Here is a 24,210-nt window from a genome sequence, read left to right as displayed (position 1 = left end):
TTTAAAAATAAGTGACGTGGCTCCCTTTGACTTCCAGACGCAGCCGAGACTTTTGACCTAATTCCTCTCTGCTGCTAAGGAATATTCTCCACAGCCCCAATCCCCTCCCCCTAACCATGATTTAAGATTGTGGTTTTTTTTTCTGCCCACTCCGCATAGGAGGCGAGCTGGTAGAACTGTTGGGTTTCAATGAGAGGACCTGGGATTCGATATCATCGAGTTGCATGACAAGGGTGCTTTGTGAGCTGATGGAAATACTCCACTCTCCCACAAGAGTGTTTTTCTGCTAATAAAATTCTCAACGGCCTCGATCCTCTCTCTTTTTTTTGGGGAACAGTAAATATATATAATATTAACAAAGGCAACCCTTTACAATATGATCTCTTACAATTCTTCTCTTAGATACATCAAATTTCAAAGCGAAAGGGTTTAGGGGAGCTCAGGCTCTATATATTGCACTAGAATTTGGAAGGTGGGTTGGAATGTTAGTATCTAGAGGAAGAGGTGGAGAAATATGTGGGAAGCAAGCATCCCAATCCCCTCTCTCTAACCATGATTTAAGATTGTTTACATATACATAAACTAGACTTTTTCACATGGACACCCCCTTGGACTCTCTCCATTGCCCCTCCATGTACATAAACGAGACTCTTTCACTTGGGAACCCCTTGGAATCACTCCATTGCCCCTCCAATATGATTTCCAAGGCTAAGATTTCTCCTGCCTGACATCGTGAGTTTGTATGTTTGTGATTTTTTGGGACGAAAAAAACACATAAGTTTGTAAATTGTAATTTGGAAGGGATCAAAAGCACGTTAAGATCTCAAGATGATGCGTTAAAGTTGAAGGTGTAAAGCAAAGCTATTTTTTCCCCTTAGATGCTTTTCCTTGATATTTTAAGTGTTGCTCATATCCTTTTGCCACTCACTCAAATGGGTTCATCCTAATGAGAAAATCTTGCTTCTATAGGGCTCTACCCCTTCCATGGCTATTGATTACTTTGTGAAGGCGAAACATCATTAAAACTTAAGTACTTTTTTTTAATATTTTAAAATAGTTCACATTATATTCCCACTCATAGTAAGGGGTCATCCCAAATAATAAATATGGCCTATCTTCAACATGTCATCTCCCATGGTTTGGAATGTACTGTAAAGCCTATAGATTATTGACTGGTATGTTCTAATCCTTGATATATCAAGGGTAAATTACTTGTTGAGGGTCTCATCCTCACAATTAAAAAATTACTCTTCTGTTGGTTGGGGAACACTATGGAAACACCAACAATCATTGAACCTTGAGTGAATGTTTGTAACAACAATTGCATCGTGCAATAATCCATAATAAAAAACAAAATGCATAGTTATTACACATAATTTTTAACGTTTCATGTATAAAAAAAGATTCCAAAGGAAAATGTTCAAAGAAGAATAATTATAGTCTATTTAAACACACTTGCTTTGATTGCAACCTTAAAGATTACAATGTAGTACCATATCACTAGCACTATTTATCACAACTAATGCTCCTAAGCCATGCTACCATGAAAGAATAGTTTTTACAAAGCGTCATCCAAGCCCTGCAAAATCATAAATCTTTCACACACTTATTGAGGTGATATGAACTATTTTATAAACAAGTAAGATTATTAGCAAACATATATATATTCTACCTTCTTTGTATCTGGCCTCACTTGTATGTAATTAGTCTTGTTTCTATCTAAACAAGTAAGATTGTTAGCAAACTTATATATTCTACCTTCTTTGTATCTGGCCTCACTTGTATGTAATTAGTCTTGTTTCTATCTAACATGTTATACATGGTTTTGGTGAAAGAACCTTTCTTAAATATTCTTGGAATTATTTGTAAGATCAAAATGAAAATTTAATACTAAAGCAAAGTTCATTGGTTTAGTAAAATTGTGTATTTTTTCTCCCATATCAAGGGTAATGGTACATATCTGTCTATTCTCACATGTTAAGGGGAATGACACATATCCATGTCCAAGGAGAATGCATTAGTTCTTCCATGTCAAGGGGATTCAAAGTCAATATTAGATAAAATGGGAAAAAATCCCTCAAAATGGGAATGTATTTACAAAATTTGTTTTGGCCATAACTTGAACATGCAAACTCCGAATTTGTCAGACAAAGTCGATTTAGATTCTACTTTTCAAGCTCTTTCTAATGATATGTCACATGAATATGTTTTGACAAACTTTTGGATGAGTTTACTATACCCCCACTTTTTTCATGGGAATGGGATTTTTCCCACTTTATCTAATATTGACTCCGAAGCATAATGATCTATTCTATACAAGGAGAAAAAATGGGGCTATTTTATTAAAATTGGGCTATAATTTGTGTCCTTTTTGGAAAAATATTTCCCCAAAATTATACAAATATTCTAAACATAAGGGTCTAACTTTTGCCCAATCAATAGGTAATACAACCATATAAAAAGGTCTCTAGTTGGTTCTTTTAATGATTGCATGCCCTACAAGTTTTTGGAGAGATTTTGAACGCATTGATAGGCTAATGTTTACATCTTTATATGCTATTAATCTTTGCCCATATATCGATACTATTTGAATAGGTTTGAGAACATTTTTATATAGGGTACCCCATGTCAATTCTAATCCTTAATCTAGGAAGAGATTGTGAAGATTATATGATGAGTAAATTCTATAAATTTTGTATCCTTCACACTAAGATGAATTTTTTAAGACTTTAGTTTGCATTGGGTACCTTTGTTTTGCTTTTTTCTTGTTTACTAGCATCAAGGTTTGAGAGAGAGAGAGAGAGAGAGAGGGAGGGAGGGAGGGAGAGAGAGAGAGAGAGAGAGAGAGAGAGAGAGAGAGAGAGAGAGAGAGAGAGAGAGAGAGAGAGAGAGAGAAACCTTACATGATGATAATGATTGATTCCACCTTTCTGTATTAGCCATAGGTAAGCATACAATCACATTTGTTTAAGGATACACATAACTTTTCATGTCATGCTTCAAGCTTGAAAATTGGATTGTACATAATATGGAAAGTGCTAAAATAAATGTTACACCCCTATTCATAATGTAATGTTATTATCTTTTTAAGGAGTGTTTATGTTTGATAGCATCCATTCTTTGACATGCTTATCTTGCTACACCCCTATTCATAATGTAATGTTATAACCTTTTTAAGGAGTGTTTATGTTTGATAGCATCCATTCTTTGACATGCTTATCTTTGAGCTCCATTGATGAGCAAGAAAAATTCCCTCCTTTTGTTTCTATTTATAAATTTGGTTTGTCATGAGAACTTGAAAAGTTCAAAACATTCCAAAAATAGAAAGTTGCCCCCTAAATGTGGTCCACTATGACATGATCTTATTGAATAATTTTTGATGCATTGAGAATGAAATATCATTGTGCTTTACTTCATCATGTTTTTTGTAGGCTTCCTATCCTTAGGTTTTCTAGTAGCCCTAGTTTTCATAATAATGAAACAATGCCTTACTATTGAACTTGTGGCCCAAATGTCTTTAAAAGCATTCCTTTCATGAGAATTTCATGATCGTAATAACAAGTTTATGGAGATGAATTGTCCTCAAATTTAGGAATTTCTATAGGTCTCTTTTCTAGAGATGCATTTTCACACAAGGAGCTTGGATCATGCACTCTACTCTAAGGTAAGACTATTCTAAAATTTCATTTAGTTTATTATTTGAATGAAAATTTTATGAAGAACATGGCATTTTGGAATGGAAGAATACATTTTCAATTCCTTTTTCGCACAAGGAGCTTGGATCATGCACTCTACTCAAAGGTAAGACTATTCTAAAATTTCATTTAGTTTATTATTTGAATGAAAATTTTATGAAGAACATGGCATTTTGGAATGGAAGAATACATTTTCAATTCCTTTCTATTTACTAAAAAATGCATGCTAGTAAGCCATGCTTTTCTAATGAGTAGATAATAGACATTCATTTTTTGCATTACATCTACATGTATAAAGTTTGCAAGTAAATTGAAGGTGGAAAACACTTATAAATCCAATGATTCAATGAACCATATTAGAACTCTAAAATTATATTTTTAAATTAGTCACAAAATTGATCTTAGCTTACTTTTATTTGACTTTTGGTTACTTTTTTGAGCATCTAAGTATAAATAGATTCAAGCATCTATCAAGAAGTATTATTTTGTAAGTATCTTCAAGGTGGCAAACAATTATAAATCCCCATGATTTAATATTTTCTAAATAATCATAAAATTAATCTTTTCTTAATTTTGTTTGACTTTTTCTTACTTTTTTAAACATTTGACTAATTATTTAAGATACTCAAGCATCGAACAATAAGTTTACTTTTGGAAACGGTTATGTCCTGTGCACTAAGAAAGCTTATACTTATTGTGTAGGCCAGAAGCTCAAATTGCAAGCTACACCTTTATTTAAGATAATAATAAAGTGTCTTAGTATATTATTCTCAACTTAATCTTGGTATGTAAATTTTTTATAATAAACAACCATATATATCAATATGTTTATCAAGCTACATTGCACCTTGTCGTCTTTAGATAATCTTGAAATAGTAAGATAGTGTCATAATTGCAAGTTTTACTAATAGCATGTACTAGATTCTAAGCACCATCGACATGTCGCAAAACCAAATTATACCCATTAATATGCAATTATTTAATACAAAAGAGGTTGAAAGTAGACGAAACCATGTAAGCATCAATCTACTAGTTGTGTATGCATGCACACACACACACACACACACACACACACACGTGTGCATGGGAGCATGTGAGTGTATGCATATTTGTATGCATGTGATTTGTGTGTAAGTATAGTTTCATACATAAGTATTAGTATAAATGAGTTTAATTTATAAATATAAATGTTAATATAAGTATAAGTGAGTATAAGCATGAATAAGTTCATTCATTTTCATTATACCTTCACTTGCCATTCACTCTTTAGCCTTCCTCACATGCAATTCCTCACTTTTTCTCGTGTGTTTTCTTATCATCATGGTTGCTCCCTCGCGTAGTCTTTGATGAGTGGATTAGTGGCACTCATTATTGTCACCTTTGTAGATGAAATTTATGCTAGGTTTTACAAGAACTTAGAGCTTGAGAGCTTACTATCTAGTCTAGAGCATGAGAACTCTGTCTTGGTAGAGTTTTGGAATGTGATGGAATTACCTTCTCCATCCCTGAATTTGCTTCTAGGTGGATCCTTGTGGACTTTCTCTTCTCCATAAAGAGCGAAGAGAACCACAAGGAAGTTATTAAGAGAGACTTGGCACATGTCTCCCTAGACCTCCTTACATGGCTTCAAAGAGAGTGTAAAATAAAAATCACTTTATTATACCTTTTCCTATAGTTTTCTAATACTAATAAGGGTATTATAAGATATTGATAAGGTTATTATAAGATACTTCATACATATATAAATGTAAAGTTAGAACCAAGGCTTTATTTATAAATCTTAACTAATAGCATACGTAAACGTGCCCATGTACTCCAAACCTATTTTGATATTTTACCAAATCAAGTTGAGCATTTCATAAACACAATAATATTTTTGCCTAATAATTTCAAAAAGGAATTTTCCACTTGAATCCAGGGGCTATGCAAAATTCAAGAATAGGATCCACTTGATAAACAATGATATATAAGAGACAAATTATCCTTCATTACTTACATAATAAATTAAGTAATGTGCTTCCATGACCTAGCTTTTATTCTATAGTGTTTGTAAAGAATAAGGTTCATGAATTTTTGGACTCTCAGAATATATGAAGACTTCTAGTTGAAAGTCAAAGAGCCCATAGATAGTTATGCGTTCTTGAGTACTTGTTAGATAAAAATTCAAAATTTGATATAAATCTCCAAATTCCAAGCTCCAAAAATGGATGCTCGACTCAGTTAGTGGCCTTCCTCTCCTATAAATAGACCCTCATTCCTTTGTATTATTATCTGTGAACTAAACTATGCCGATATTACTCTAAACTAAGCTTAATTTCTATTATCCTCTAAAAACCTCTACAAAATTGAAGAGATTGGAGGTTCTATCTCTCTTCAACATTCTTTGGTGACTCCTATAACATACCAAACCAATTGATTGGTTGGGGGCCTCTATTGTGATCAAAGAATCAAGTAAATTAGAAGGTAAAGTGTGGATTATTGTCTTTTTCTTATTAAAACTCCAAATGCTTCTCTTCTCAACCCCTCTCAAGCTTGAGAAGCTTTAATTTGAATGGCTTTTGATTACTATTGAAGTTCTTTTATGAATTGTAATAAAGAAACACATAAATTTTCATTTATGCTTAATTTTAATGGTTTTTAAGCATTTATCTCTCTCCAACCAAAGAAAGGTCATTCCTATGACCTATTCTCAATCCAAATGAAGCTTCTCATGAAGCATTTCTCTAATCCAATAAACACATAAAACATTTTCATTCATAGTATGAAAAGAGGACCTCCTACCATATTCTAGGAATTATCATCCTAGATTAATTGAATGATTCTCATTGTAATCATGGAGAAATTGATTTTTATGTTTATGCATAATTAGTAAATTAGGAAGAAGAGGAATTTCTAGTAATTTACTTTTATGTTAAAAGAATAATCCCCATGACATTGAAAATCCATGTATTGTGTAATTCCTAGTGCAAAGGAATTAATGGAGATTTTTATTTAAATTTTAAGAGAAAAAATTTAGTTAAATTTATCTTTTTGCATAGATAAGTTTAAATGATAAAAGAGAAATTCCTACTATATTGGAATTCAAATGTTTAGATGAGAAAAGTGAAATTTTTAGCTTAAAGGAATTAATGGTTATTTTTATGAAGAATTTTAATAGATTTAATTTATGGAAAAGAGGAATCCCCACCATGATAATTGGATTGCACTCATTGAAATGAGAAAAAAAAGGATTTCAAGTTTATTAAAAAAATAGGTATTGATATTTTAGTTAAAAGATGAATTTCCATGATATTTGAGAAAAGATGGTTTTGAATTAAATTCTAATGTCAAAAGATGAATTTCCATCATAATTCTACTTAATGAATTAAAGTTGGGAATTATGTGGCAGAAGGAATGTCCTTGAATATTTTAATTGGTGAAATCACTAAATTATATTTACCCAAAACTAGATGATTATCTGAAAGGAATCCTTGTAGAATTAAACTGAATGAATTTAGTTAGACTACATGAGGTCGGACCGTAAACCTAATTGTCCTTCTCTCGAACTGAATTAGAAAAAAACTTTGTGACCAATTCTAGTTACTAAATCCAAAGAATAGACTACCGGAACTAATCTAGTTTTTCCCTGACCAATCTCACCAAGAATCTAGTTGGATAAATGGATAAAATGATGGGTAGATTACCCTCATGAGAGATCAAGGATCCTCATTATGAAACTGGGAATTATTGGAAAAAGGGTCTTTGGAGCCGATCTCAAAATGGAATCTCACTTGTATTGGAAACTCTGTTTTTCATTCAAAGGACTGTTTTACGCCAGAATGCTGGAAAAAGCATTTGGCTTATGTTTTTCGAAGAGGAGTTTCGTTGGAACAGCTGGCGGGGAGTCGTCAAGGGACGTCCGCGGCAAAGCCTGCCGAGGTCTTGACTAGTCTCGGTACGGTTAAAATGGTGCGCTTCCGGTATGATAGGCGAGGACCAATAAAGCGGTCCATGAGTGTAGTGCTAGGACACCTAAGGAGGATCCTAGAGGGTTCTGACTAGGCGATGCACGGGTTCGGGGTTGCTAGGACACCCAGGCATATGGTTAAAATGGTGCGCTTCCGGTACGATGGGTGAGGACCGACGAAGTGGTCCCTGAGTGAAGTGCTAGGATACCTAAGGAGGATCCTAGAGGATTTTGACCAGGCGATGCACGGGCTCGGGGTTGCTAGGACACCCAGGCATACGCCGAGGAAGATATTTGATGGACAAAAAGGAAAGGTTTTTGGGAACAAAAATTTGATACTCGATCTCGTTGGTTGGCCAGCTGGTCTTCAACGGAGAGTTAAGAGGATGCATTTTTGTAATTCAATGGACTTGGAATTTTGGAAAATGATGATCAGAAATATTATGATTTTATTCAAGGATTGTCTTAAAGCCAGTCGAATCTGTAATAAATGGCAATTTCATATTGGGTGTGTACGTCGTATGCCTATTTGATTTTTGCAAGAATAGCTAGCTAGGGGACCTGGGAACTCTTTTCCTTGGTACCCGGGCAAAAACCCAATCAAATCTTTATAAACGAAACCCACCAATTCAGTGGTTGCAGGTGGTTGGCTAACCCATGGGCCAGATGGGGTTAGGATGGATCGGAGGATTCCTGAGAAACGACTAGATACAATTAGTTACGTTAATCAATTTAGATCCTGAGAAGACCTTGTTCTGTGGGAAGGGATCGTCGGCTGTGCCTCGAAAATGAGGAAAAAAGCGGTGATTCCATGGACCAAGTGCAAGTCTCTTCTTGATCTGACCATGTGACTTTAGGTTCGGTCAGATCAATTTAATTTAGTCAAGACTTGACTTGTTAGAGTAATCTCCTAGTTAAAAGATTTTTCACCTTCCTGGAGGAATCACCCATGCCTTCCGGGCGAGGGGAGTCTTCCGGGCCCAGTCTCGGAGGGACCGCCCCCCGGGCTACCCGGGCTAGCCTCTTGTCTCGGACATCCGTGGGCGAGGCCCCGAGTGTGCAGGACCCCGGCCCCGCGCGGGAGGCCGACGCCGCTTCCATCACCGCGGCGGCAGGAGCCCCAGAGTGGGCGGGGAAAGACCTCACAGCTGGTATCAGAGCGTTGTTGAAAGCTAATAAGGATAAACAAATTCTTATCAGAAATTGATAAAAATAAACTCAAAAAAACATTTTTCATAATGTACTTTCATTCCGTAAGCTTCTTTAATGTATTTCATGTGCCTTGAAGGTAGCATTTGTCTTCGTTTTTTGCACATAACTTTGGAGTACAATTCTTATACTCTTGTATATATTCCAACTTGGATACCTAGTTGCTTATATATCTAGGTGAGTTATTTTTCTATCCTAACTTTATTGTGTTTTGGGTAGTTATCATTAGAAAGGCACCAATAATTCAATTTCTTTTCTAATGATGTACTCAGAAGGAGTTATTCCTTGATGTAGTCTCAAGTATATAGAGACACGTTTAGTATGTGAAAGTCTGGATAAGGCCATCTTATTCCTTTTATACAGGATTTTATTCATATTTCCTAGACAGCATACTAGGGAGTTTCAAATTGTTCAGGTATGTATGGGTGGTATCATGGTGGTATGGGATGCTAGTGATCCCTCACATATATTATCATATTATCTTATGGGATAATTTGGGCTCAAGATTGTTGCTTTACTTACATCACTTAGCATGTTGTCCTCAACATTCAAAGACAATCTCATTTTTTAAATTCACTAGAAGTTATAGTGTGGGCATTCTCTAAATAAACTTCTTTTATCTATAGCCTGCATGTTGTGATGAGGGTAATCTCATCGGCATTTTCACTTGTTGAAATCTCTTTCTTTAGAGTTCAAACAAGTTTATCTTGTTGTGTTCGGATAAGGAAATTTGGATTCTTCCTTTGTTGGCATTTCTTTAGTTCCGTACTTTAGGTGATTTATATAGTCAACATGATTGTTTACGGATGGACATATGTGACTCATCAAGACGCTGATGACTCTCTATGTTGATATGGGTAACTTGGGACGTCGATTATTCCATATGCAGATGTGGGTATGTCGGGGTGCCAATGAATCCCTGGTTTTATTCTGAATGGTTTACAATGAGGAAGTTACTTTGAATGTGAATTGCTTTGATCAAAACAGAGCGTATGAATCAAATTGTAGAGTATATGCTTCGTGCATGTCTTTAGAAAATCATCATATTGGGGAAAATATCTTCCAATGATGGAATTTTCCTATAACAGTTTTAAATATACGGCTATTGGTTTTGGTTCGTGCATACTTATGTATGGGTATCAACCCAGAGCACCTATTGATGTCGGTCTTAAGGACAGGGCACCTATTGATGTCGGTCTTAAGGACATCGAGCTTGATGCATTGAGGGATTTCTTGCATGATATGCAGGAAATCCTGACCGAAGCTCGGGATTCTATCAGGAGTGCTCAAGATAGGGTACGGTTTTATACTGATAAGGGACGCTCATCTCGGTCTTTTGAACCAAGAGCGTTGGTTTATTTTAATGTTCATAAAGATTCTCACACTTTGTCAATAGAAAAATGTTCAAATTTATCTCCTAGATATTGTGGTCCAGTTAATCGGATTGGCACGGTTGCGTTTGAACTTAAAACTACCTCCACATGTTAGAGTTCATCCAGTCTTTCATATTAATAGATTGAAAGGGAAACTGGGAGGTGAGGATAACACAGTTACTCCTCAAGAACTTGTTGAAGTCAAAGATTTATCCTATGTTCCACATGAACCTGATAAGGTTCTTGAATTCAGGGAAAGGAAACTTTCTAGTTGACTAATCCCTGAGGTTAAAATTAGGTGGAAAGATAGGGAAATTGAGGATTCGACTTGGAAGTTGGTTGAGATTGTTCAGCGCAGTTCTCCTTCTTTTCATTGCAAGAGTGCAATGTTTTGAGAGAGGGGAAGTATGTTATATGTACATTATGTGTGCTATGTTATATGCACATTATGTGTGCATATACTAGGAGGCTAACCCACATTAGGCTTGTGAGCATGGGAGCAAGAGAACAAGCTCTAGTGGAGCATGGGTTAGGACTAACCTTAAGGGTTAAGGTTAGGGTCAGGCATCCAAGGGTCACATATGGGAAATGGAGAGTCAAGAGTCACTTGAGGGTCCTTCTATATAATAAGGGCATGGGGCACACTCAAGGGGGCTTGGAGGCTTAGGCTTATGAGACCAAGGCTATGTTATGCTCTCGTGTGTAGAGGTTCATATCTACTCATCTACCATTTCACACTATAGCTACATGCTATTGGATTGGAGTTATACCTCTTGATGGTATGGGATATCAAGGTAGAGGTATAATGTATTTCATTTATTTTCATTTGTGCATCCCTTGGGCTCGGTGGTTGGGTGGTTGAGTTTATGCCTGATTTATGCATGTTTATGCATAGGAATTATCTAGAGAGATCTTCGGGTTTTAACAAGCCCAAGACAGGCAAAAGCAGTATGCAGATAAAAAGAGATCAGAGAGAGAGTTTGAAGAATCAGATATGGTCTTCATTCGAGTACGACCAAAAAGAAATTCCTTATCCTTAGGGAAGTACAAGAAGCTCTCTCCTAGATACTGTGGGCCGTATGCGATAGTCATAAAGAAAGTGGGCCATCTAGCCTACAAACTTCTTCTGCCTCCCCATCTCAAGGTACATGATCTATTCCATGTCAATTTGCTTAAGAAGTATGTACCTAGCCCGAATCACGTGCTTGATGATGAGCAATTGATCTCTCTGACTCAAGGCCAGATGGTACTCCAACCTGAGGAAATCCTTGACATTCGAGAGAAGATTCTCAGGAGCAGAGTCCTCAGAGAATTCTTAGTAAAGTGGAAGTTCTTCACTCTAGAAGACGCCACCTGGGAGAAAGAAGAAGAGTTGGTGAAGGATTACCCCCACTTTGCGAGATGAGGACATCTCACATTTTTCAAGTGGGAGACAATGTAAGATTCCTCCTCAGACTGAATATCAAATAAGCCTCTACTTCAATTCCTTGTAATCATTCTATGTTTCTGAATACCAGAAAATATCATTTTTCCTTGTTTTGCCTAGTGAGATAAAAATTTCTAGAGAGTAATAAATCAATATTGGGATATTTTTGGATAAATAAATTTTACAAATATCAAAAAAATGTTTTCGTGAAACAGAAAATCAAAATAGATTTTCCAAGGTGCAATTGGAATTAATTAAAATTGATTCAGAAGACCTTAGCCTAAGGGTCTAGATTTTTAATTTTTTTTATTATGGTCCAATTAAGGTTCCTATGGACCAATAAGATTAATCCAAGTGTTGGGACAAGATAAATCCAAAGAATAAAAGAAAATACCCAAAATGAGTAAATGCCCACATAAGATGAAGAGTTGACCAAGTACTAGGTTTATTAGTTAAAAATTATGAAGTACTAAAAAAATGAGATATTTTGGAGTAATCATTCATTTTTAACACATGTAAGGAAAAGGGAGACCTTCAAGGAGGCACCTACTTCACATGCTTGGATGAGTTTAAAACTCAAAAATAATAGGATATTTTTATCTCTCCTCTCTCCTGGATCAACCACATCAAAAAGGGAGCCAAACTGGTCCAAATCTTGTCCAAATTCAGCCAAACTAAAGTTAGAAAATTTAGCCAAATTCAGCCAAACTGGTCCAAATCTTGTCCAAATTAAGCCAAACTAAAGCTAGAAAATTCTAGAACTCAGTTGGACTCAGTTAGTGGCCTCCCTCTTCTATAAATAGACCCTCATTCCTTTGTATTATTATCTCTGCCGGTATTACTCTAAACTAAGCTTAATTTCTATTATCCTCTAAAAACCTCTACAAAATTGAAGAGATTGGAGCTTCTCTCTTCAATCTTCCTTGGTGACTCCTACAACATACCAAACCAATTGATTGTGTGGGGGCCTCTACTGTGATCAAAGAATCAAGTAAATTAAAAGGTAAAGTGTGGATTATTGTTTTTCTTATTAAAACTCCAAATGCTTCTCTTCTCAACCCCTCTCAAGCTTGAGAAGCTTTAACTTGAATGGCTTTTGATTACTATTGAAGTTCTTTTATGAATTGTAATAAACACATAAATTTCCATTTATGCTTAATTTTAATGGTTTTTAAGCATTTATCTCTCTCCCCCCAAAGAAAGGTCATTCCTGTGACCCATTCTCAATCCAAATGAAGCTTCTCATGAAGCATTTCTCTAATCCAAAAGTAATTTCTATGCTTGTCTAATTGGAGGCCAATCGCAGATCATGCTCACAGAATCCAAGGCATAGTCTAGGTTTCTTTCTTCCTTTCTCCTCTCTTTTGCTCTCTTTTTCCCTTCCTGCTTTGGCAGCTACACTGATGGCTTTGCATCCTTCTTCCCATCTGAAGTATGGGTCTGACTGCATTGTGTTTGCTTAAATCCATGCACCCTTCATTTTCTTGCAGAAATCTTTGTCCTTAAGAAATGATACATTAAACTTGAAGGAGGGAGGGTCCTTATAAGCTGTCCTCAGTGTACTTTACATCTGAAGGCTATCATCAGAGGGGTGTGATCTGAAACAGTGTGTCTATACAACAGGGAGCCTTCACAATCATGCCTTAGCCAAGTTTCCATGTCAGAAACATAGATTATGTCCAGTGTCTTAGAGAGGTAGGCATCTTGATACTGCTTTAGCCAAGTTCCCATGTCAGAAACATAGATTATGTCCAGTGTCTTAGAGAGGTAGGCACCTTGATACTGCCTATTGTTCCAAGTGGGGTTCAGTAGATCAAAACAACCCTCCATAGCAGCCATATCCTCAATGTCAAACTTGACCTTTCACTCCGTTCATTGTTGAGAGACATCACTCTACACCTCTTCAAAATTCCAATCACCACCAAAAAAGTAGGGGTAGAGTCCCAATCCATACTAGAAAGGCTTTCCCATAGTGTTCTCCTTTCAGCTTTCCCATTTGGGGCATATACACAGATTAGACCCAGCAAAGAGCCTTCTACCTCTACCTTACATGCAACATATCTATACTGAAGTAAATAAGATAATGGCTCGTAGTTATAAAGGGATCTTTTGACAATTTTTAATAACTTGAATCTTATGCCAAATACAACTAACTACCTTGATGCCTATGGCTCAAGCTTCCTTTGTGAGTTTCTCCCTTCATGAGATTCTAGGATGGTGACCAACACCCTTGTTGTCTACTCCATGTAATGAGTGGGCCTTCTTCTTGTAGTGGTATCAGAGCTCTTGTTTGATCCATCGTTTTTCTATTTTCTATCATTTCTTATCACTTTGTGCATTTTCTTGATCAAGAAGATGACTTAGGTGACATTGAAGGGTGAAAGCCCATTTATTTAATTCGTAAAGCTTTTGGGATATGGGCTTATTGTGGATCAAAAATTTGGGGTACCACACCAAAATTCAAACTGCAAGACCAAATTTGGGAGAAGAAAGTCATTAATCTCACTAAACATGATTACTTTTTGCTAATCCAAAATGTTTTGTTTCTTTCCCTTTTCTTGCTTGATTTTTGAAGTACCTTGGTGATTCAATACTTGGATATGGGCTGACCATAGCTTAGGTTTTTTATTGGGCATGACAAAGGCTTCATAGAGATCTTGGTAATGAAGATTTCCATGGCAATTTTCTACTCATGAGGCCGTCGGACAACTACACACGTTTTCTTCACTTCTTGGAGCATTGGAGTTACATTGAAGCTTAGTTAGATATGATTAAAGCTTAATAAACTTATCCAGCTTAGCAATGGGCTTCTTCTCTTCACATTTATGCCTGTGAGGCTACATTCAGGCTACACACATTTTTTCTCCACTTCTTGGAGATACTAGCTTACATTGAAGCTTACTTAAGCTTGGAAATGGCTTAAGCAAGCATAAAAATCATGAGGATGCTTGCAATGGGAGTTTTTTAGATGATTTTGGCCATGAGGATGCTCATGTGGCTACGACTGCTTTGGATCAAATTGGGAGTGACGATTCACAACATTGGCTATACCAAAGCTTGACAATGATTTTCTATGATGTAAGCATCTCATATTTCACTTCAATGCTTCAATCTTGCATGATTCTTGATATTAGGGGTTCTCATGAAAATTAGGGTTTCTATCATAAATTTTGGAATATTTCTTTAATAATATTCTTTCTCATTCTTAGCTATACTCATACATGCGATTAATTGTTGCTTGAGCATGGGATTTCATAGAAATTCTTCGTTCCTTGCATTTCTTGAATTTCTTGAGGAATTAGGGTTTGCTCTCTACTTTTTGGGGATCCAAGGCCTTAATCTTGTTCATTAGCCTTTTTTTTGTACATCACATTTACACTTGTGATACAACTCAAGAGTCAAGATGCATGGAAAACTCTAGACAAACTATTTGGTGTTACATTAAATAGAGTTAACTTCCACTTTGATTTTGGTCAAACCTTTTGGAAAAATGATAGTACTTGCCAAGAAAAGCTAAAGGTCATCTCACCTTATAGCCTATTTTCTATTTTCAGTAGTACTTCAAAAACCTTAAAATAGAGAGATATAGTGCACATCCAAAGTGGGATCTAGGGTGGTGTACGCTTTCTTTTCTCCAATGCGGATGTGAAAAACTAAATCTCATCAAATTTGGAGTCTATTTGAGCAAAATAAGGCCTATTTGGTGTTTTGGTAGTTTTTAACCATAATTAGCAGAGTACTAAACCCTAATCAAATTAAGAGGATTAAGGGCTATTTTGAAATAAATAATTGGTTAATCCTTATCCCATAAGCCTCACAACAAGATTTCAACCTCATCAATTGGATTTCAGAATCACAAGTTAAATCAAATCTTGGACCGAGGGCATAGTTGAACAGTTTTGGATCCGGTACACTATTCGGAAGTCATGGGTGACTATGATAGTGAGGACGAAGAAAGTTATTATGGGGATGAAGATGGTCATAGTACTGATGATGAAAATATTTACATTGGAAATTATACCATAGATGAGGAATATTTCATTGAAGAGGATACTTTTGATGGAGATAGAGACAATCATGAAGATTTAACATGCATGGATAATGATCAATGTGATGAAGACTATGAGTATGATCTTCAAGGGCATACAAAAGGTATGGATTTTTATGTGGATTTTGATGCTTATGCCTACCAGAATCAAGTTGGCTATGATTCTTCCTATGAGGTCACTCATAAAAATGATGATTGGATACATGAAAGTGAACTTGAATCTCAATTCAATTAGGTGGTTACGATTCTTCCTATGAGATCACTTATAGCGATGGTGATTGGAACCAAGAAGGTGGATTTAAATCTTGACTCGGTTTGAATTATATCGGAAGACATCCAAGGATACAAAGGGAAGAGTTTCATGATGATGGTTGGAACATGCAAGATGATTTACATGATGGGTTGGCAAGAGTAATTTGATGCTATGGAAGCAAGAAGCTATGTATATACTAAGCAACTTTCTTCATGCATATATGGTATACAAGGATGAGGATTCTTTCAAGCAAGGCCAACTAGAGGTTTCTCTCAAGCAAGTCCAGTGAGATACTTTTCATTTTCAAAGGAAATGGATGGAAATGCCTATCAAAGGACTTTATCAAATTGAGAGTCAAGACAAAGGGCAATATGCTTTTGACGACATAAGGAGTATGTAACATTATTGTGGTAATGTTTAAAGTCAAAAGGTTATGGATCCAAAAGCAAGATTTAGGTTTTCCTTGATGTATGAACTTATGCATACAAGGTTTTTTAAGCCAATGGAAGTGTAAGATTTTCGTGAGTATATGGTGTCTACTCAAGTGGGAAGTCTTTGGTTCAAAAGAGGAGATCCATTTGCATAAAGATTGTTTGCATTTGATGGTGGCGTCACTTTCATGTGACTCAAGGATCGGATTCGTAATTGGGATGCCTATTTTCATGCCTTTCCTTGTGGTGAGCTTACCAAAGTGAAGAAAGTGACTTCTCATTTCAAGGGAAGAGCTAGATTTTGGTGGTTGAGGGAAATGCAAAAGTATAATTAGGATTGGCAAAATTTGGCATATGATGTTGTGCAACACTTTGTGACCACCCAAGAGCAAAAGTGCTTTAGAGATCGATGCATGGTATTCTCACATGAGGATCATCTATCTACTTATATGGAGAGATATTGGTACCTTTCCTTATTCATTCCTGACATCAAAGAGAAGGAAAGTATAGAGGGCTTTGTGTAAAGATTAGACAAAGACTTCATGCAAGTATCTCAAAGTATTGTGTAAACTAATGAGGACATTAGTCTTAATGAGATTATGGTGTTGGTGGGACTTGTCCACATGCATACCCACAAGGAAACGTTTGGTGAGCTAAGCAAGATAGAAATGAATGAGTTGATAGTAGCCATTCTTGACTACACTTCATGGTTGAGTGGGGGCGGAATTCTTCAACTCATGTTGAAATATTTGGATATCAAAAAGGATAAAAGATTTTACCCACTCACTTAACCTTTTGGTCATTGTATGGAATATGATTATGTGGGTATTTGTGAGTTCATTGAGGGTATCCTTAGGGTCAACACCCTTGCTTAAAATTTTAAAAAGCAAGTGATTGTGAAACCATACACTCAAGTGTAAGAAGTTTTGGACATTATCTCATGTTCCAATTATGATTCGGCATGCATAGATCTTTTTCCTATGTGGGAAACATCCATATGTGTGTTGTTGTAGCGGCCCATTGGGTGCCAATTATGAGCTTTGGGATAGCTGGAAATTCATAGCTCGTTGATGGTTGTGTAAACAGCCACTTTCATCTTTTTAAAGGACTCTTTACGCTTGGATTATGATGCATTGATTGATGATTATTGGGGGTAGCACACAAGCTGTAAGAAAGCATTATGGGCCCAAGGCCATGGACAACTAGTAAGTAGGTGTGAACTCTTGGGTGGAGTATAAATACCAATGTAAATGGGATTATGGCTCATTCATGATAATGTTATCTGTTCCAAGAATCAATGGTGAGCTTCTCCCGTGAGATGCTAAGTGGTGACTCCTTCATGAGCCACTCCCTTTTTGTCTCCTAAGCAAAGAAGGTGGGTAGCAACACTAGAAAACTATGATTTTGAAATCACATACACAAAGGGCAAGGAAAATGTGGTTGCCGATTCCTTGTCTCGTATGTGGGCCTACTCATTGTATGCTATTTCTGAGGTGAATAAAGATTGGATCATGGAGATACAAGAAGAGTACTTGTTTGATGAAGAAACCTCACAAATAGTGCAGAAATTACAGCAAGGTGTATGTGAAGAGTTACCCCATTATGAGCTGAAAAATGGTCTCCTCTACTACAAAGGAAAAGTCTACTTGGTTCCTACTTCATCATTTATCAAGAAGATCATGGAAGAGATGCATTGTACTCCTATGGCTGGTCATTTGGGTGTCTACAAAACCTTTGATGCAATAAGGAAAAGTTTCTTTTGGAAGGGGATGTGGAAGAGCATTCATGCTTATGTAAGTGGGTGCCGGTCATGTCAATTGAACAAGGATCCTACACATAAATCGGGAGGTTTGCTTCAGCCATTGCCCATTCCCGAAGGCAAATGGAGTCATATATCAATGGATTTCATTACTAACCTTCCGCGCACAAAGAAAGGGTGGGACAGCTTGTATGTTGTGGTGGATAGATTGACCAAAGTGGCCCATTTCATTCCTTCCAAGGTCACATTCAGCCCAAAATGTTGCCAAGCAATTTGTTGATGGGGTTTTCAAGTTACATGGTATGCCGTCACAAATTGTGAGTGATCGCGATGTCAAATTCATGAGCACTTTTTGGAGAACATTGTTTGAATATATGGGAACCAAGCTTACTCCAAGCACCGCCTATCATCCCGAAACCGATGGTCAAACAGAAAGAGTAAACAAATGGATGGAAACATATCTACGCCACTATTGTCATGATACTCAAATTCACCCTTTGAGGCTTTATATGGTTACAAGGTCAATTTGCCTATGTTGGTGGGTACATATGAGACTTCTAACCATAATGCCAAGGAGGAAGCTGAAAGGATGCAAGCTTTGTTGCAACAATGCAAAAGTAATTTGAAGGTTGCACAAGAGAAAATGAGACAATATGCCAATGTTCATCGAAGACCATTGGAATTCAAACTGGGAGATTGGATTCTTTTGAGAATACCAAAGTCAAGATATGCGTCTTTGAAGGGAAGCACCAACACCAAACTAGCTCATCGCTATTATGGTCCTTATCAAGTGATACGAAGAGTTGGGGAGGTTGCATATCAACTCTTACTTCCATCTACAACAAAGATTCATGATGTGTTTCATGTCTCTCACTTGAAAGGATATGTGGGTATGATCGATCAAATGGTTGATGAGTTACCTCCAATGAATGAAGAGGGAATGATTGAATACATTCCAGAAGCTATCTTGGGTACAAGGAAAAAGGTACTTCGCACTCGTACCTTGGTGGAGTATCTTGTTCAATGGAAAGGTTTACCTAAGGAAGAAGCTTCATGGCAACCTATTTCAGCATTGGAGGGATATGAAGCATTGATAGAGCAATATGGGTTGGTGTAAATTCAGCCACATGGAACATTCTTCTCCGAATTTGGGGTATTCATTTGAGGTTTCGAGGACGAAACCATTGGGGAAGGGATGGTTTGTAAGAAAGCATTATGGGCCCAAGGCCATGGACAACTAGTAAGTAGGTGTGAACTCTTGGGTGGAGTATAAATACCAATGTAAATGGGATTATGGCTCATTCATGATAATGTTATCTGTTCCAAGAATCAATGGTGAGCTTCTCCCGTGAGATGCTAAGTGGTGACTCCTTCATGAGCCACTCCCTTGGTGAGGGACTAACCCACCCCTGTTACTTTCTTTCACAAGAACATGTGGATTGGCACCAAGTTTCTTGGAATGACTCATCTTTTCTTGGGGTTGACTTGGAGTCGTCTTCAAGAGATGTTGATGTGCGTGAGATGATGGAGTCCATATGTGTTATGGAGGTGGATGGTTTTTCTTTGGGCACTACACCTTCTATTAATGCATGTATCCATGGGTATGCTGACTTTGCGGAAGAGATGGATACTTATGTTCACAAGAGATTGGATAGTTGTGCATCTACTTTGTGTGATGCTCATGATGTGGACATATGTGATAATACTCATAGTGTTGTGGACAACTTTGTTTTTAATCTACCTATGGTAGGTGTTACACATGCATTAATTGGTGTGGACAGCCATACTACGGATTCACTTATGGATGCTTTGAAGGATGGTCGGTGGACTACATATGTGAATCTGGTTTATGATGCTTTTTCAAGCTCGGGGTGGAAAGTTTATAATTGTGAGCTCTATGAGACCACTTCATGTGTGGATGCTTTATTAGAGTCTAGTGTTGATGAGGATCATGCTTATGATGGTCTTGAGAATTGTACCTTGGACCATATTATACATGTGGTAATGGTTATGCACATGATGATTTGACATGCACGTGTGGATGCCTTATTAGAGTCTAGTGTTGATGAGGATCATGCTTATGATGGTCTTGAGAGTTGTACCTTGGACACGTGGTCAAATTATACATGTGGTGATGGTTATGCACATGATGATTTGACATGCATTAATCACAATGTTGTGCATTACAGTGATGCCTTATACACACCTATTGGGAGATTCTTCTTGTTTCCGTGATGTGTATGGTGACTCTCCTTGTACATGGGACATTGATAGGTGCTACGCTCATTTCATAGATGATGATATAGAGAGAGTCATACCTATGGACGGTTTGTCATATTATCATTGTACTACCACCTATCATGAGGATGGGAATGACTATGATGATGCATTGTTCCACGAGAACACTCACGGGAACACGGATTATGGAAGGAGGCCGGAAGAAGCAATTAATGTGAGAGAGCGGGATTGTAGCCATGGGAACATAAAGACGCACATAATTTTTCCATATTTTTGTGCCGAAGTGCAATGTAAATCGTTTTAGGCCAATGTGGGTTCTAAATGAGAGTTCTAAGTGTATTAAGCAAGGCTCACTTATGGGGTTGTTCGCCCATGTGTGAAAGAGGCCTAGGGTTAGGGTTAGTGACATCTCTATAAAAGAGATGTTAGCTAAAGAAAGAGGATGTTTTTGGCCATTCTCATAAGCTATTGAGTGAAGCTCTTGAGCTCTCAAGCTATGGCAACTCTCTAACTCTCTCTCTATTATACTCTAATGAGCATTAAGCTCCAATGAGTATAGCTCCACTTCTTTCTCTTAATCTGTTTAGCATCATTGAAGTAGATTAATCTATGATTAGTTGAATGCTTCTTTCTTTCTCTTGTGTATGCATGCTTGTAGTGTGTGTGCGTGTAGTCTCCATTGATGCAAGCTCTTGCCCACTTCATTGTTGGCAATGAGTTATTCATGGATAGACTCTCTCTATGAGCTGGTGGGTTTGTGAATGTTACATTCTATGCTTGCTTAAGCTTGTGGGTTAGTAGATGCATGCTTATGGGTTTGCTGGCATTAGGGAAAGCTAAGATTTAATCAATGTTTGAATGGGATTAAGAGATTGCCATGCATTGCTTGTTCTCTTGATTAGTGTACTGGATTTAAGGGATTGAGAGATTGATTGAGGTGTTGAATGGTTGAATCGTCAAGTGGTGGTTCGTGTATGTGAGCTCTCCCTCAAGGGATAAGCCTTCAAGCACTAATCGGGTCGAGTCCTCGGATTGACATTGTGTTTTTTAACACATTTGTTGATCGGTAGTACTCTATGAGCACTATATTGCACGGTAGAGAGAACCGCTCTACATGCATGCTCTATGCTGATGGTGGAGTATGTGATGATAGTTTTGATGATGGAAATAGCCACTATGATGATGTTTGCTCTATGCGTGATGGTTGAGATTTTTGTATGTACATTAAGCATGCATTTCTGGATGATCACACCTATGCCCATATGGATGTTAGCTATAAGGTGCGTATCTTTGGACCTTGTGGATGCCGACATGAGGTGATGGTTTATGTAGTCGGGGCATTCACTTTTGGATGTACTTTGTGCCATTTGAAATGTAATTTTGATGGAGAGCACATGACTATCTTTTTCATAGACAATGGTCCTCTACATTTTTCGCCTTATGTATCAAGGTAACTTTATTATAACATAAGACTAGTATCACATACCAACATCTTCTCAAGAATTCTGAGGTTAGCATGCTTAGCCTCACCACCGATGGTGATTTTTGACATTGGCAATTTGACCCAGGGGGTTACATGGTAGTTTCTATCTCTTGCGTACATTTGGTGGATCAAATGAGGATGCATGACAATGAATTTGCTTGCTTAAAATTTTTTATAATTCACTATTTAGAGGCCAATATGATGCTCAAATGGGATGTTATTGACATATACACTTCATGGGGAATGTATACTATATGGTGCTATGTTTTGGCGGTTGTTCAGGGAGCATCACATGAGATTTTGAAGCTCCTAAGCATGGCTATGCTCTCTTGGACAGTTTTGGGGCAGTTTTGTTACATGGTACATTTACATGTATATTGTGGCTTGATTGTCTTTGTTGGGCATCCTCATACCAATGAAGTGAAAGCATGTTTCAAGGGTGGGGATGGTTTGTAATGTAGTGGAGGCCATGGGCTCATGGTGGACATGTTCATATGTTGGGCTTTGGGGCCTAGGCTTATGGGCATGGACATAATAAGTGGGTGTGAAATGGGCCAAAGTATATAAGATAATGGCTCATAGTTGTAAAGGGATCTTTTGACAATCTTTGATAACTTGACTCTTATGTCAAATACAACTACCTTGATGCCTATGGTGCACGCTTCCATGGTGAGTTTCTCCCTTCATGAGATTCAAGGATGCTGACCAACACCCATGTTATCTACTCTATGTAATGAGTGGGCCTTCTTCTTGCACTATATTACATGTATAAAAATTCATGGTACAAAAAGTACTATACTATATTTAAAAATATAAATTAAATAAGATATAATGATTTATATTAAATTCTAGTGCTCACTATTTTTATCATACAATAACAAATATCATTACCTATTAAAAATAATAGAATACCTTTATATTCCAAGTATTTTAATACATTTAAATACATATTACAAAAATAGATCCATAAAACATGTCATTTAAAATTTGTAATATATTTAGCATCTTAATATACAAATATGATATTTTTATAATACACTAAGATTAGAAAATGATATCAAAATAATATAATAAATAATATTTTCTATATGTTATTTATCATTTCATTGATATACACCCCCCTTCTCATTTAGAGAATTAAAGGCCTATAGTGAATATTCCATCACTAATTCTCTAGTCTAACACCATTATCCCATAACCCAATTAACTAATTGCAAAATACAAGTTTCAAAATGCCATTGGTAAACATTCTCATGCTTTGTTTTATAAGGAAAGGTTTGGCCCAACCGAATTATTGCTGCATACATGTATGTATGTATGTATATATGTGTGTGTGTGTGTGTGTGTGTGTGTGTTGGTGTGTGTTTGTGTGTGTGTGTGTGTGTGTGTGTGTGTTGGTGTTGGTGTGTGTGTGTGTGTGTGTTTGTGTTGGTGTACATGTACGTACATACATACATACATATATATATAATATCTATTTAGCTATATATATAATATTCTATATATATATATATATATAGCTAAATAGATTTTATATATATATATATAATATCTATAACACCATATTAGTGAATTTGAGAATTTCCCAATTTTCATTTTTGAATACTTAAAAAAGGAGGACACGGATAACATGTTTGTAAGTTTCTCAAAACCCTATTATATGACCTATCGTTGGAAAGCGCTTGAAAAATGGAATCTAAAGAGCTATAAAGCGCTCATTTTGGATTAGTGGTGTTCAAGTTATGGTTAATCCAAACTTTTGACCACATGTCCCAAACTTGTGGGAAATTTCCATATTCCCCAATATGGTGTTCTATTTACTTTCTCATGCTTTCTTATAAAGAAAGGTTTGGCAGCCTAATTATTGTTGCATACATACATACATACATATACATACACATACATTTAAATAGATGTATATTAAATAAATAGATATATGTTAGGTATATATATATATTTATCTGTATGTATATATACAGATAAATAAATAGATATATGTTAGGTATATATATATATTTATCTGTATGTATATATACAGATAAATATATATACATATATAACGCAAATAGATATTATATGTATATGTATATGTATATGTATATATACATACAAACATACATACATATATATGTATACATATAGACATGCATACACATGCATATACATATAGACATACATACATATATATGTATGCATACAAACATATGTATATACATAAATAGATACATACATATGTATGTATGTATGTATACCGCTTAACATATATAAGTGGGATACACACACACTGCATTTTGTCCCAAAATTTATCCGGAGCAAGCTATCTCTACACTGTAGAGTGCCCGGGCTGTA

This window comes from Cibotium barometz, chromosome 18 (genome assembly GCF_041138505.1).
Source record: "Cibotium barometz isolate CiBa-2024 chromosome 18, ASM4113850v1, whole genome shotgun sequence".
Classification (NCBI taxonomy): domain Eukaryota; kingdom Viridiplantae; phylum Streptophyta; class Polypodiopsida; order Cyatheales; family Cibotiaceae; genus Cibotium; species Cibotium barometz.
Note: the sequence above shows the minus strand (reverse complement) of the source record.